The 12718-nt window shown below is 51.0% G+C and overlaps 1 protein-coding gene and 1 pseudogene across 1 annotated transcript in view; one reads left to right on the top strand and one right to left on the bottom strand.

Moving 5' to 3' along the window:
- The window catches only part of SLC16A2 (solute carrier family 16 member 2), a 558487-nt gene that overhangs the window by 131726 nt on the left and 414043 nt on the right, over positions 1-12718 (bottom strand). The gene's annotated exons all lie outside the window — the stretch shown is intronic.
- LOC147718479 (lactoylglutathione lyase-like) lies at positions 1228-2090 on the top strand (annotated as a pseudogene).

Raw genomic sequence — 12718 nt, forward strand, 5'->3', positions numbered from 1 at the left:
CTACAAACAAAAATGAGCCCGTGGCCTTGGGAAAATCACCATCTTTAACATCGCTGCCGATCGAGGGAGGACCTTTTGGGTCTCCGTCCCTGGTTACTGCTGGTACTTTTTTGCGGATCACAATGCCATCTTTCCCCTCCCTGACTGATTCATTGTGGTCGAGAAGGAAACAATATCTGGTATCGGACTGGGCGAGGGAGATCGTCAGGGACGGAGTAACCCACGAGGGCTTAACACTTTTGACTCTTTCCAGACTTAACTTTTCCGAACTTTTGGTGCTCCTTGACTCTCCTGTTAATGCGGTGGTTCGTATGGAAGGGGTTCGCATGAAAGATCGAAAGAGCCAGGGATGAGATTTACGGACTGGGTTCAAGATTGTGGCTTCAATAAATGGGGGATTTGTCATCACTATGATCAAGTTGGACGGTGTTTACGGCTTACCCTGCCTGTTTTGTTGATGTTTCTTTTAAAATTATAGCTAATTCACAGGGGTTGCTTGTTTCTGGCGGAGGGGAGGGGAGACTGGGAGCCTTTTTGAAGATATCCTCCTCCACACTTCCTTTTCTTTTTCTACCTTTAGAACCTAGTTAGATGGGGCGACAGGCACACTGCTAGTTGGGGTTAGGCGAAAGTCATATGCAGGGGTGCAGGGTGGGGGTTGGGGTGTTTTGTATTGTCTTTGTTTGTTTTTGTGTTCAGTATCCTATTAATATCCTGATGTCGGGTACCTTCCTGTGGGGTAAGCCTGTTCGATGGGTCTCAGGGGTGATGTTGTTCACATTGATTTGTAGAATGTATCGTGGGTTGGTTTGCATGATTTTTGCGGTCGTAGTTTCACTTTTAGTTCTCTTGCCTTACGCACTCCTGCCACTAGGAAATATCCTGTTTGTAATGCTTCGGTCTCTTGGGGTGGTGGGGTTTGTGATTAATGCTGGCTGATCTGGAAAGAACGTCTCTCCTGTTTTAATGCGACCGCACGATAGTGACTTTTCATAGCATCGTCTTTGCCCTGGGGAATGCCCATTGATTTATTCTATGTTGGTATAATTGTATTATGTTCCGTGAAGTAAGGTACCTGTAATTGGCTTTTATGTTTTTTCACTTTAATAAAAAGAATAAAAAAAAAAAAATAGAATGTAAGGGACCAAGCTCCCGCCTCTCCACCTAGTTCAGTCCCAGGGTCAGGTCTCCTCTCTTTCGTCCAAAACCCGCCGCCTCAGCGGCATCATGTCCGAAGTCCTGGCGCCGGAGTTGCATGGCCTGTCCAAAGAAGACATGGTCGGCGCGTGCACAGACCGGGACCCCAGCATTAAGGATTACTTGATGGAGCAAACTATGCTTAGGATAAAAGATCCCAAAAAGTCATTAGAATTTTACACCAAAGTTCTTTGAATGACACTCTTGCAGAAATTTGATTTTTCATCTATGAAATGTTCACTTTATTTCATGGGTTATGAAGACAATAAGGACATTCCCAGCAATACAAAAGAACGAACAGCGTGGACTTTTTCCAGGAAGGCCACCATAGAACTGACTTATAATTGGGGAAGTGAAGAGAGGAGCTATCATTAGGGGTGGGTGGAATTTGCGTAATTGCGTTACGCACATCTCCGCAAAACGGTAAAAAATCTCTGCGAACATGCAGAAATTCCACAAACATGCAGTATTGCTTGTTCGCAATGCTTTTTTCTGGTTCGCAATCTCTGTTTGCGTCCTCGGGGGTTAATATCTTGCGAACACGCATTTTGAGAACGCAAACAAGCAAAACATTTCGTGAAGTCGCGTAACGCAGTATTTTGGACAATTTGGCGTTCTCTGCGGAACCCGAAATTACCCAAATTCCACGAGAGAAACAGAATTTACCACCCAGGCCTAGTTATCATAACGGAAGCTCTGACTCTCGAGGATTTGGGGACATTGGCATTGCATTTCCAGATGTCTACACAGTTTGTAAAAGATTTGAAGATCTAGGAGTAACATCTGTGAAGCAACCAGATGATGGTAAAAAGGAAGGACTTGCTTTTATACAGGATCCTGACGGTTACTGGATTGAAATCCTTAGTCCCAACAACATGTTAAATATAATATAAATATCTTAGCTTTTGGGTCCGTGCCATCAAATGTTCGAAGAGATTGCTCCAAGAGGCTGAAAATGAGTATGTACGATAAAAACATTACCTGTTTACAATATTGGAATTCTATATCTTTGTTGTACTTGACATAACACTTTTTTAAAAGACTAACTCCCTTTTTAGGTCTTGTCTGAGACAGTGCATAGCTGTCTCTTCGAGACATTTAGCAAGTGGCTTTTAAAAGTGCCATGAGAGGCTTTTGCTGGCCTACACCTTACATTCACGAGCTCGAGCACGTGCACAGCTGCCATCTGTGTTTTTATTGCTGTAATCATGCTCCTCTGCTTGCACCACCCCCTTCGTTTCCCCCTCCCTCCTGGTCAGCTTCATTTGTGTCTTCTCGCTTTGAATCATGCTCCTCTGCTCGCACTCCCCTTCCTTCTTCGTCAGTTTCATTTGCGTCTTCTATCATTGTGAAGGCTCCTGCTTCCACCAGGCACACACACGCCACCAGCCATCAGTGCACGCTTCCACCAGGCACACACCCACAAGTTCAAGTTCAGGGATTTATATAGCGCACTACTCACCCAGAGGGTCTCAAGGCGCTTGGGGAGTGGGGATAATTTTTTGTCGAATAGCCAGGTTTTAAGTTCTTTTCTGAAGGAGATGTGGTTCTGAGTAAGGCCGAGGTGAGTGGGGAGTGAGTTCCAGGTCTTGGCCGCCAGGACGGAAAAGGATCTGCCCCCCATGGTGGATTTTCGGATGCGCGGGACTGCGGCGAGGGCTTGATTGGAGGATCTTAGTTGGCGGTTGGGTGTGTAGAAGGACAGTCGAGTGTTGAGGCATTCGGGTCCTAGTTTGTAGAGGGCCTTGTGTGCGTGGGTGAGGAGACGGAACGTAATTCTCTTGTTTACGGGAAGCCAGTGGAGGTCTTTTAGGTGTCTGGTAATGTGATCTTGGCGAGGGATGTCCAATATGAGTCTCGCTGATGCGTTTTGGATGCGTTGGAGTTTTTTTCTGTAATTTTGCTGTGATTCCGGCGTATAGTGTGTTACCATAATCCAGTCGACTCGTGACCAGTGCGTGGGTGACAGTCTTTCTTGTCTCAGGGGGGGATCCAGCGGAAGATCTTTTTGAGAATACGAAGTACGTTGAAGCAGGAGGATGAGACTGCGTTGACTTGTCTGGACATTGAGAGAGAGGAGTCTAGGATGAAGCCAAGGTTACGTGCGTGGTCTGTGGGTATGGGTGCTGTGCCCAGAGCGGAAGGCCACCAAGAGTCGTCCCAGGCGGAAGGGGAAGATCCTAGGATGAGCACCTCCGTTTTGTCTGAGTTGAGTTTTAGGCGGCTGTGTTTCATCCATTCGGCTACTTCTTTCATGCCTTCGTGAAGATTTGTTTTGGCGGTGTTAGGGTCTTTGGTGAGGGACAGGATTAACTGGGTGTCGTCGGCGTAGGAGATGATGTTAAGGTTGTGTTGGCGCGCGATGGATGCGAGTGGGCTCATGTAAACGTTGAAGAGGGTGGGACTGAGTGATGATGCTTGTGGTACGCCACAGATGACTTCAGTGGCCTCTGAGTTGAATGGGGGGAGTCGGACTCTCTGAGTTCTCCCGGAGAGGAATGAGATGATCCAGTCCAAGGCTTTTCCTTGTATGCCGATGTTGCTGAGGCGTTGTATAAGGGTGCTGTGACAGACTGTGTCGAAAGCGGCGGAGAGGTCGAGTAGAATGAGGGCTACTGTTTCTCCGTTATCCAGTAGTGTTCGGATGTCGTCTGTCGCTGCAATGAGGGCGGTTTCGGTGCTGTGTTTGGCTCGAAATCCAGACTGAGAGGGATCGAGGGAGTTGTTGGATTCAAGGAAGGCGGCGAGCTGGCTGTTGGCGGCTTTCTCAATGACTTTGGCAGGGAATGGGAGGAGGGATATGGGTCGGTAGTTTTTAAGTTCAGAGGGGTCTGCTGTGGGTTTCTTCAGCAGGGCGCTGAGTTCGGCGTGTTTCCAGCTTTCTGGGAAGGTGGCAGAGTTGAAAGAGCTGTTGATGACATCACGGAGATGGGGTGCGATGATGGAGTCAGCTTTGTTGAAGATGTGGTGGGGGCAGGGGTCGGTTGGCGAGCCAGAGTGGATTGAGTTCATTAGGCGGATGGTGTCTTCAGTGGTGATTGGGTTCCAGGCGCTGAGGTTGTTAGTTGGCGGGGTAGGTTCTGAGGGGGGTGGGGAGGGTTGTTCGCAGGGAGTGTTCTCGAAGCTGTTGTGAATGTCGGCAATTTTGTTGTAGAAGAAGGATGATAATGCATCGCAGAGGTCTTGGGAGGGAGTGATGTCGTTAGATGCTGCGGTGGGGTTGGTGAATTCTTTGACGATGTTGAAAAGTTCCTTGCTGTTATGGTCGTTGTTGTCGAGTCGATCCTTGAGTGCTGATTTCTTAGTGCATCGAATCAGTTGGTGGTGTTTGCGGGTGGCTGCCTTCAGGGTTGCCATGTTGTCGGTGGTTGGGTTTTTTCTCCATGTTTTCTCTAGGGTGCGGCATAGCTTTTTGGATTTTTTAAGGTCATCATTGAACCAGGGAGCCTTTTTGTTGCCTGATTTGATCTGGTTGTTTTTCAGGGGTGCTAATTCGTCTGCGCTGTGGGTGATCCATTGCTTGAGTTTGGTGGCTGCTTGGTTTGGATCCAATGAGAGGGTGGGAGAGTTTTCGTTGAGTGATGTGAGGAGTTGGTCGGAAGTGATTTTGTTCCAGTTTCTCCGAGGAATAGGTTGTGGGGGGTTGTGGGTCAAGGTGGTTTTGTATCTGAACTGAACACAGCTGTGGTCGGTCCAATGGAGAGCTGTGGTGCTATCGAAGGAAATGTGCTTGCTGGAGGTGAAGATAGGGTCGAGCGTGTGTCCGGCTACATGGGTGGGGGTGTCAACAAGTTGTTTGAGTCCGAGATTGGCCAGGTTGTCCAGAAGGGTGGTGGTGTTGCTGTCATATTTGTTTTCAAGGTGGAAGTTGAAGTCTCCTAGTAGAATGTAGTTCTCGGAGGCGAGGGCATGTGGGCTGACGAAGTCAGTGATGTAATCTCTGAATTGTGTACGGGTTCCTGGAGGCCTGTAGATGAGGGTGCCTCTAAGTGTGGTCCTGGGGTCGGTGTGGATCTGGAAGTGGAGATGTTCGGCGGTTGTGAGATTATCGTCGGAGCTTGTCGTGATTTTGATGGTGTTCATATGGACGATGGCAATGCCTCCTCCTGTTTGATTGGTGCGGTCTTTTCGGATGATCTTGTAAGCGTCCGGGATGGCTATGGCGATGTCGGGTCCTGATGATGTGTTCATCCATGTTTCTGTAAGGAAGGCGATGTCCGGTGACGCAGTGTCGAGTAGGTCCCAGAGTTCAGAGGCGTGTCTGTGGACCAAGCGGGTGTTCAGCAGGATGAACTTCAGGTGGTTAGAGTCGGAGTTGTGTTTGGGGGAAGTGGATTTGGTGTGGGTCCTGATGCAGGTGAACTTGCAGGAGTGGCAGGCGAAACGACCGTGGGTGCGTCCTGGGGTAGCTTCGCAGCATTGTGAAGTACGACCGGGGTTAAGGGCTAAGAGGGTAGCGGCGTCGTACGTTATGCGGGTGGAATGGGTTTTGCGGGGACCAGGGGGTCTGGCGCTGGGCGCGGTCGAGGCGCAGACGGGCGTAGACGGGCTTACCTTTGGCGCACCTTCCGCGCGCAAGGGGCGCGACCGCTGCGCGATACCGCTGCGTGTAAAGGCATCTGTCATATGTGGATAGTGGAGGGGGAGGGGCAAGGGAGGGTCAGCTGGGAAGGCGGGAGCGGGGTGGAGACCCGGGCAGGGCGACACAACAACAACAACAACAAAATGGCCGGTGGCGTAAAACCGAACAAGCAGCCAATATAGTGCAAAAAGGCAGTGTCCCCGGTCTACTCGGTCACGCCTCGATGTCACAAACACATAAATTAAATGGCAGCAGCACAGCGACGACACAGAGCTTCATGCAGTCAATTAGCAGGCGAGGTGGTTCAGCGCTATTCTGCAAATTAATACAATTCATTCAGCATAAAATGGTTTAGCAGTATGACACAGTGCAATACAGCAATTACAATGTAAGGCAGCAATTAAAATCGGCAATTTCTGTCAGAGCAGCGGAGATGCGCAACGATACCAGGCTGTGAGGCGAGGCAGGTCAGGGAGCAGCGTTTGGGAGCGACCGCGTCTGTAGTGAACAGGACGGTCACAGCGCAATCTAGTCAGAGCGGGTCAGGTAGTATTAGTGGGAGGGAGGGTCACCTGGAAGGCGGGAGCGGGGTGGAGACCCGGGCAGGGCGACACAACAACAACAACAACAAAATGGCCGGCGGCGTAAAACCGAACAAGCAGCCAATATAGTGCAAAAAGGCAGTGTCCCCGGTCTACTCGGTCATGCCTCGATGTCACAAACACATAAATTAAATGGCAGCAGCACAGCGACGACACAGAGCTTTATGCAGTCAATTAGCAGGCGAGGTGGTTCAGGGCTATTCGGCAAATTAATACAATTAATTCAGCATAAAATGGTTTAGCAGTATGACACAGTGCAATACAGCAATTACAATGTAAGGCAGCAATTAAAATTGGCAAATCAGCCGTCAGTGCACGCTTCCACCAGGCAAACACACCACCAGACATCAGTCCACGCTTCCACCAGACACACACACCACCAGCCATCAGTGCACGCTTCCACCAGGCACACACACCACCAGCCATCAGTGCATGCTTCTACCAGGCACACACACCCCCAGTTGTCAGTGCATGCTTTCAACAGGCACAAACACTACAAACTGTCACACACTACCAGCTGCCGGTGCACGCTTCCACCAGGCACACACCACCAGCCGTCAGTGCACACTTTCATCAGGCACACACACACCACCAGCAGTCAGTGCACGCTTCCACCAGGCACACACACCGCCAGCCGTCAGTGCACGCTTCCACCGGACACACACACCAGCAGTCGTCAGTGCACACTTCCACCAGGCACACACATCACCAGCCGTCAGTGCATACTTTCACCAGGCACACACACTACCAGCTGTCACATACTACCAGCCATTGGTGCACGCTTCCACCAGGCACACACCACCAGCCCTCAGTGCATACTTTCACCAGGCACACACACCACCAGCTGTCAGTGCATGCTTCCACCTGGCACACACACCACCAGCCGTCAGTGCACGCTTCCACCGGGCACACACACCACCAGCCATCAGTGCACACTTCCACCAGGCACACACACCACCAGCCATCAGTGCACGCTTTCACTGGGCACACACACCACCAGCCATCAGTGCACGCTTTCACTGGGCACACACCACCACCAGCTATCAGTGCACGCTTCCACCAGGCACAAACACCACCTGCCGTCAGTGCATGCTTCCACCAGGCACACACCACCAGCCGTCAGTGCACGCTTCCACCAGGCACACACACCACCAGCTGTCAGTGCATGCTTCCACCAGGCACGCACACCACCAGCCCTCAGTTCTCGCTTCTACCGGGCACACACACCACCAGCCATCAGTGCACGCTTTCACCGGGCACACACACCACCAGCCGTCAGTGCACGCTTCCATCGGGCACACACACCACCATCCATCAGTGCATGCTTCCACCAAGCAAACACACCACCAGCCGTCTGTGCGCACTTCCACCAGACACACACACCACCAGCCATCAGTGCACGCTTTCACCGGGCACACACACCACCAGCTGTCAGTGCACGCTTCCACCAGGCACAAACACCACCTGCCGTCAGTGCATGCTTCCACCAGGCACACACCACCAACCGTCAGTGCACGCATCCACCAGGCACACACACCACCAGCTGTCAGTGCACGCTTCCACCAGGCACACACACCACCAGCCCTCAGTGCTCGCTTCCACCGGGCACACACACCACCAGCCATCAGTACACGCTTTCACCGGGCACACACACCACCATCCATCAGTGCAGGCTTCCACCAGGCAAACACACCACCAGCCGTCTGTGCACACTTCCACCAGACACACACACCACCAGCCGTCAGTGCACGCTTTCACCAGGCACACACACCACCAGCCATCAGTGCACGCTTCCACCAGCCATACACCACCAGCCGTCAGTGCATGCTTTCACCAGGCACACACACACCACCAGCCGTCAGTGCACGCTTTCACTGGGCACACACACCACCAGCAGTCAGTGCACGCTTCTACCCGGCACCCACACCACCAGCCGTCAGTGCAAGCTTCCACCAGGCACACACACCACCAGCCGTCAGTGCATACTTTCACCAGGCACACACACTACCAGCCATCACACACTACCAGCCGTCGGTGCACCCTTCCACCAAGCACACACCACCAGCCATCAGTGCACACTTTCACCAGGCACACACCACCAACCATCAGTGCACGCTTCCACCAGGCACACACACTACCAGCCTTCAGTGCACACTTTCACCAGGCACACACACCACCAACTGTCGGTGCACGCTTTCACCAGGCACACACACACACACCACCAGCCATCGGTGTACGCTTTCACTGGGCACACACACCACCAGCAGTCAGTGCACGCTTCCACCAGGCTCACACACCACCAGCCGTCAGTGCACGCTTCCATCAGGCACACACCACCAGCCATCAGTGCACGCTTCCATCAGGCACACACACCACCAGCCATCAGTGCACGCTTCCACCAGGCACACACACCACCAGCTGTCGGTGCACACTTTCACCAGGCACACACACCACCAGCCATCAGTGCACGCTTCCACCAGGCACACACACACCACCAGCCATCAGTGCATGCTTCCTCCAGGCACACACCACCAGCCGTCAGTGCACGCTTCCCTCAGGCACACACACAACCAGCCGTCAATGCACGCTTCCACCGGGTACACACACCCCCAGCCATCAGTAGACGCTTTCATAGGGCACACACACTCCCAGCCATCAGTGTACGCTTTCACCAGGCACACACACCACCAGCCATCAGTGCACGCTTACACCAGGCAAACACACCACCAGTCGTCTGTGCACACTTCCACTAGGCACGCACACCACCAGCCGTCAGTGCACGCTTTCACCAGGCACACACACTACCAGCCGTCTGTGCACGCTTCCACCAGCCATACACCACCAGCCGTCAGTGCATGCTTTCACCAGGCACACACACACCACCAGCTATCAGTGCACACTTTCACTGGGCACACACACCACCAGCGGTCAGTGCACGCTTCCACCCAGCACACACACCACCAGCCGTCAGTGCAAGCTTCCACCAGGCACACAGACCACCAGCCATCAGTGCACACTTTCACCAGGCACACACACTACCAGCCATCACACACTACCAGCCGTCGGTGCACGCTTCCACCAAGCACACACCACCAGCCATCAGCGCACACTTTCACCAGGCACACACACACACCACCAGTCATCAGTGCACGCTTCCACCAGGCACACACACTACCAGCCTTCAGTGCACGCTTTCACCAGGCACACACACCACCAGCCGTCGGTGCGCGCTTTCACCAGGCACACACACACATACCACCAGCCATCGGTGTACGCTTTCACCGGGCACCCACACCACCAGCAGTCAGTGCACGCTTCCACCAGGCACACACACTACCAGCCTTCAGTGCATGCTTTCACCAGGCACACACACCACCAACCGTCGGTGCACGCTTTCACCAGGCACACACACACACACCACCAGCCATCGGTGCACGCTTTCACCAGGCACACAGACACACACCACCAGCCATCGGTGTACGCTTTCAGTGGGCACACACACCACCAGCCGTCAGTGCACGCTTCCACCAGGCTCACACACCACCAGCCGTCAGAGCACGCTTCCATCAGGCACACACCACCAGCCATCAGTGCACGCTTCCATCAGGCACACACCACCAGCCGTCAGTGCACACTTCCACCAGGCACACACACCACCAGCCGTCAGTGCATGATTCCACCAGGCACACACACCACCAGCCATCAGTGCACGCTTCCACCAGGCACACACACCACCAGCTGTCGGTGCACGCTTTCACCGGGCACACACACCACCAGCCATCAGTGCACGCTTCCACCAGGCACACACACACCACCAGCCATCAGTGCATGCTTCCTCCAGGCACACACCACCAGCCGTCAGTGCACGCTTCCACCAGGCACACACACAACCAGCCGTCAATGCACACTTCCACCGGGTATACACACCCCCAGCCATCAGTACACGCTTTCACGGGGCACACACACCCCCAGCCATCAGTGTACGCTTTCACCAGGCACACACACCACCAGCCATCAGTGCACGCTTACACCAGGCAAGCACACCACCAGCCGTCAGTGCACGCTTTCACCAGGCACACACACCACCAGCCGTCAGTGCAGCAGGTAGGATCTTCTCAGAGTTTCTTGGTAAATATGTGTTTGATGCCTGGGAGGGAGTGGGTTGAGTTTCCTTAAACCATGCTGAGTATGCAGGTGCAGTGCATGAACTCCTGTGTGAGTGTGTCATGCTGCCTGGGGCTCACTCACTCCACACTTGTAAATTGCGCCTGTACCAGGCTTTTTCTCATTTGCAAAATTTGGCGCATGCGCACAGCTAGGCAGCCCCCACTTCCCCGGGAATGACTGCTTCCTACAACCATAATGGAAACAGCATTCAGAGCAATGAAAACAAGTTCATTTGATGCAAAGACCTGTTAACAAAAGACATGTACAGCTAGTGTAGATCTGGCAACTTAAACAAAACAGCAACACAAAACAAACAAGCATTGGCATAGCCAATAGGTCTCGCTTTTCGGACCCCATAAGTATTTAGTTATGCAGCAGAATATCCTTGGTGCAACAACACCAACTGCTTGGCTAAACACTTATAAGGTCTCAAATGCGAGACCTATTGGCTATGCCAATGCTTGTTTTTCTTTTGTGATTTTTGTCATCTTTCTTGAGTGCTGTGAACATCTTGTGTAGGCCAGCCTTCTGCTGAAAAAGGTAACCTAGTGTCTGTATATTGTACAACCTCAGGAACATGGTGTTGCTATATTTTTCTAATGTTTTGTAGAACAGTAACAGATATATAAAAATGCAAACATGTTTCCGAGTGGTGGTGGTGGTATGCGCATTACTTTACGCAAATGTGTCATTACAGCATGCAGTTCCCCACAGCACATCAGTCATCAACCTATTTCACATGTTTCAGAATGTCGTCTGACATTTAAGCAGAAATATTCTTATTTCGGGATTAAGCATTGTTTTCTCTTGTCTTTTGGCCTCTTTTAAATCCAAAACTCGAATGGTGGAAATTGTTCACTTGAATTTTTGATGCTGCAATATGTTAAATCTGAGTTCAGCCACAATGCACACAAAGATGGGCAGATGTTTTATCAAAAAAGTGAGTGTTGAAAGCAGTGTCACACTAATTGTACTAATGACAGAACGCTCACAGAGATGAGCCACAGTGTGAGCACATTTTAAAGATTCACAATAAATAACCATTATATATTTTTTAAACTTAAAATCCATGAAATAAGAGTTTATTTATGTAATTTAGCCATTAACTGCGCTTCCATACAGTGTCACATCTTTGTTTTCTCCTTGAAAATGTACTCTTTCACTTCGTCCATGCCTCGTGTGATTCTGTCACTCCGTGCATGCCTCGAAAACGTACTCCATTATTTCACTCCGTGCATGCTTATACATTTTTATTTCAAGTTTCTTTCTTTGTTCTACTCGAGATTTGCGTCCTGTCTGTTCATGTGCAGTATGACTCTTTTAATAAAGACATGCCGGGTAATTAATTGCTTCCTGTCTCTTCATTTGCAGCATTGACTCCTGAAAGAAACGTGGGCAATTAATAGCTTTAGCTCCGTTTCGGATCCAGTGAAACCGTGTATTCCCGCACTCAGCCCGAGCAGAGATCGACTGCTTCAGTCTGATCCTGCCCGGGCTGAGTTTATTCTCCGAAGAAAGCCGAAGTGCAGGGGATACACGATACCAGGGGGATACCACATATTACACAACACCGGCCTAAAGACACTCAAACTGACATGTGCACTTACAAGTGCCCGCCACTCCTCACTGCCACTGTCCTATGAGGATGGCCCTGCCCCGCCCTAGATGTGTGATGTATGTCAGAGAAAAATAAAATGAAAATAAAAAATGTGTATTATCATTTTATTTTTCATCTGCTGGTCATGAGCAGAGAGAGATGCTCCTCCGCCATTAAGCGGAGACACCGCTGATGAATTCCCATGCCTCCTCTTGGGAATTGTGGAAGCTTAGTGAAATCAGAGGAGGAAATCTAAAAACCCTAAACCCATGACTTTAAAAAATATGTTTGTGAATTTTCCCCATTGAGAACTGCCTGGACACTAATTGTGTATGTCAATTCTGCTTTTAAACGTAGAAAAAATACAAAGTAATTTTGACTTTTGTGGACTTCCTTTATTTTTTTAGCACTTCAAAGGACTGTGGATTTCTACACACTGTGCCGGGTGCCTCCAGGTGATGGTAGTTTAGATAACACAATGTGTGTCCATGTCGCAGGTCCCAGACAGTCAAGGCCATCTCTGGCACAAGCGCACATGTAAGATGAACTTGACCTTAAATTCGTCTAGTCAAA

This window comes from Lissotriton vulgaris, chromosome 4_1, assembly GCF_964263255.1.
Source record: "Lissotriton vulgaris chromosome 4_1, aLisVul1.2, whole genome shotgun sequence".
Classification (NCBI taxonomy): domain Eukaryota; kingdom Metazoa; phylum Chordata; class Amphibia; order Caudata; family Salamandridae; genus Lissotriton; species Lissotriton vulgaris.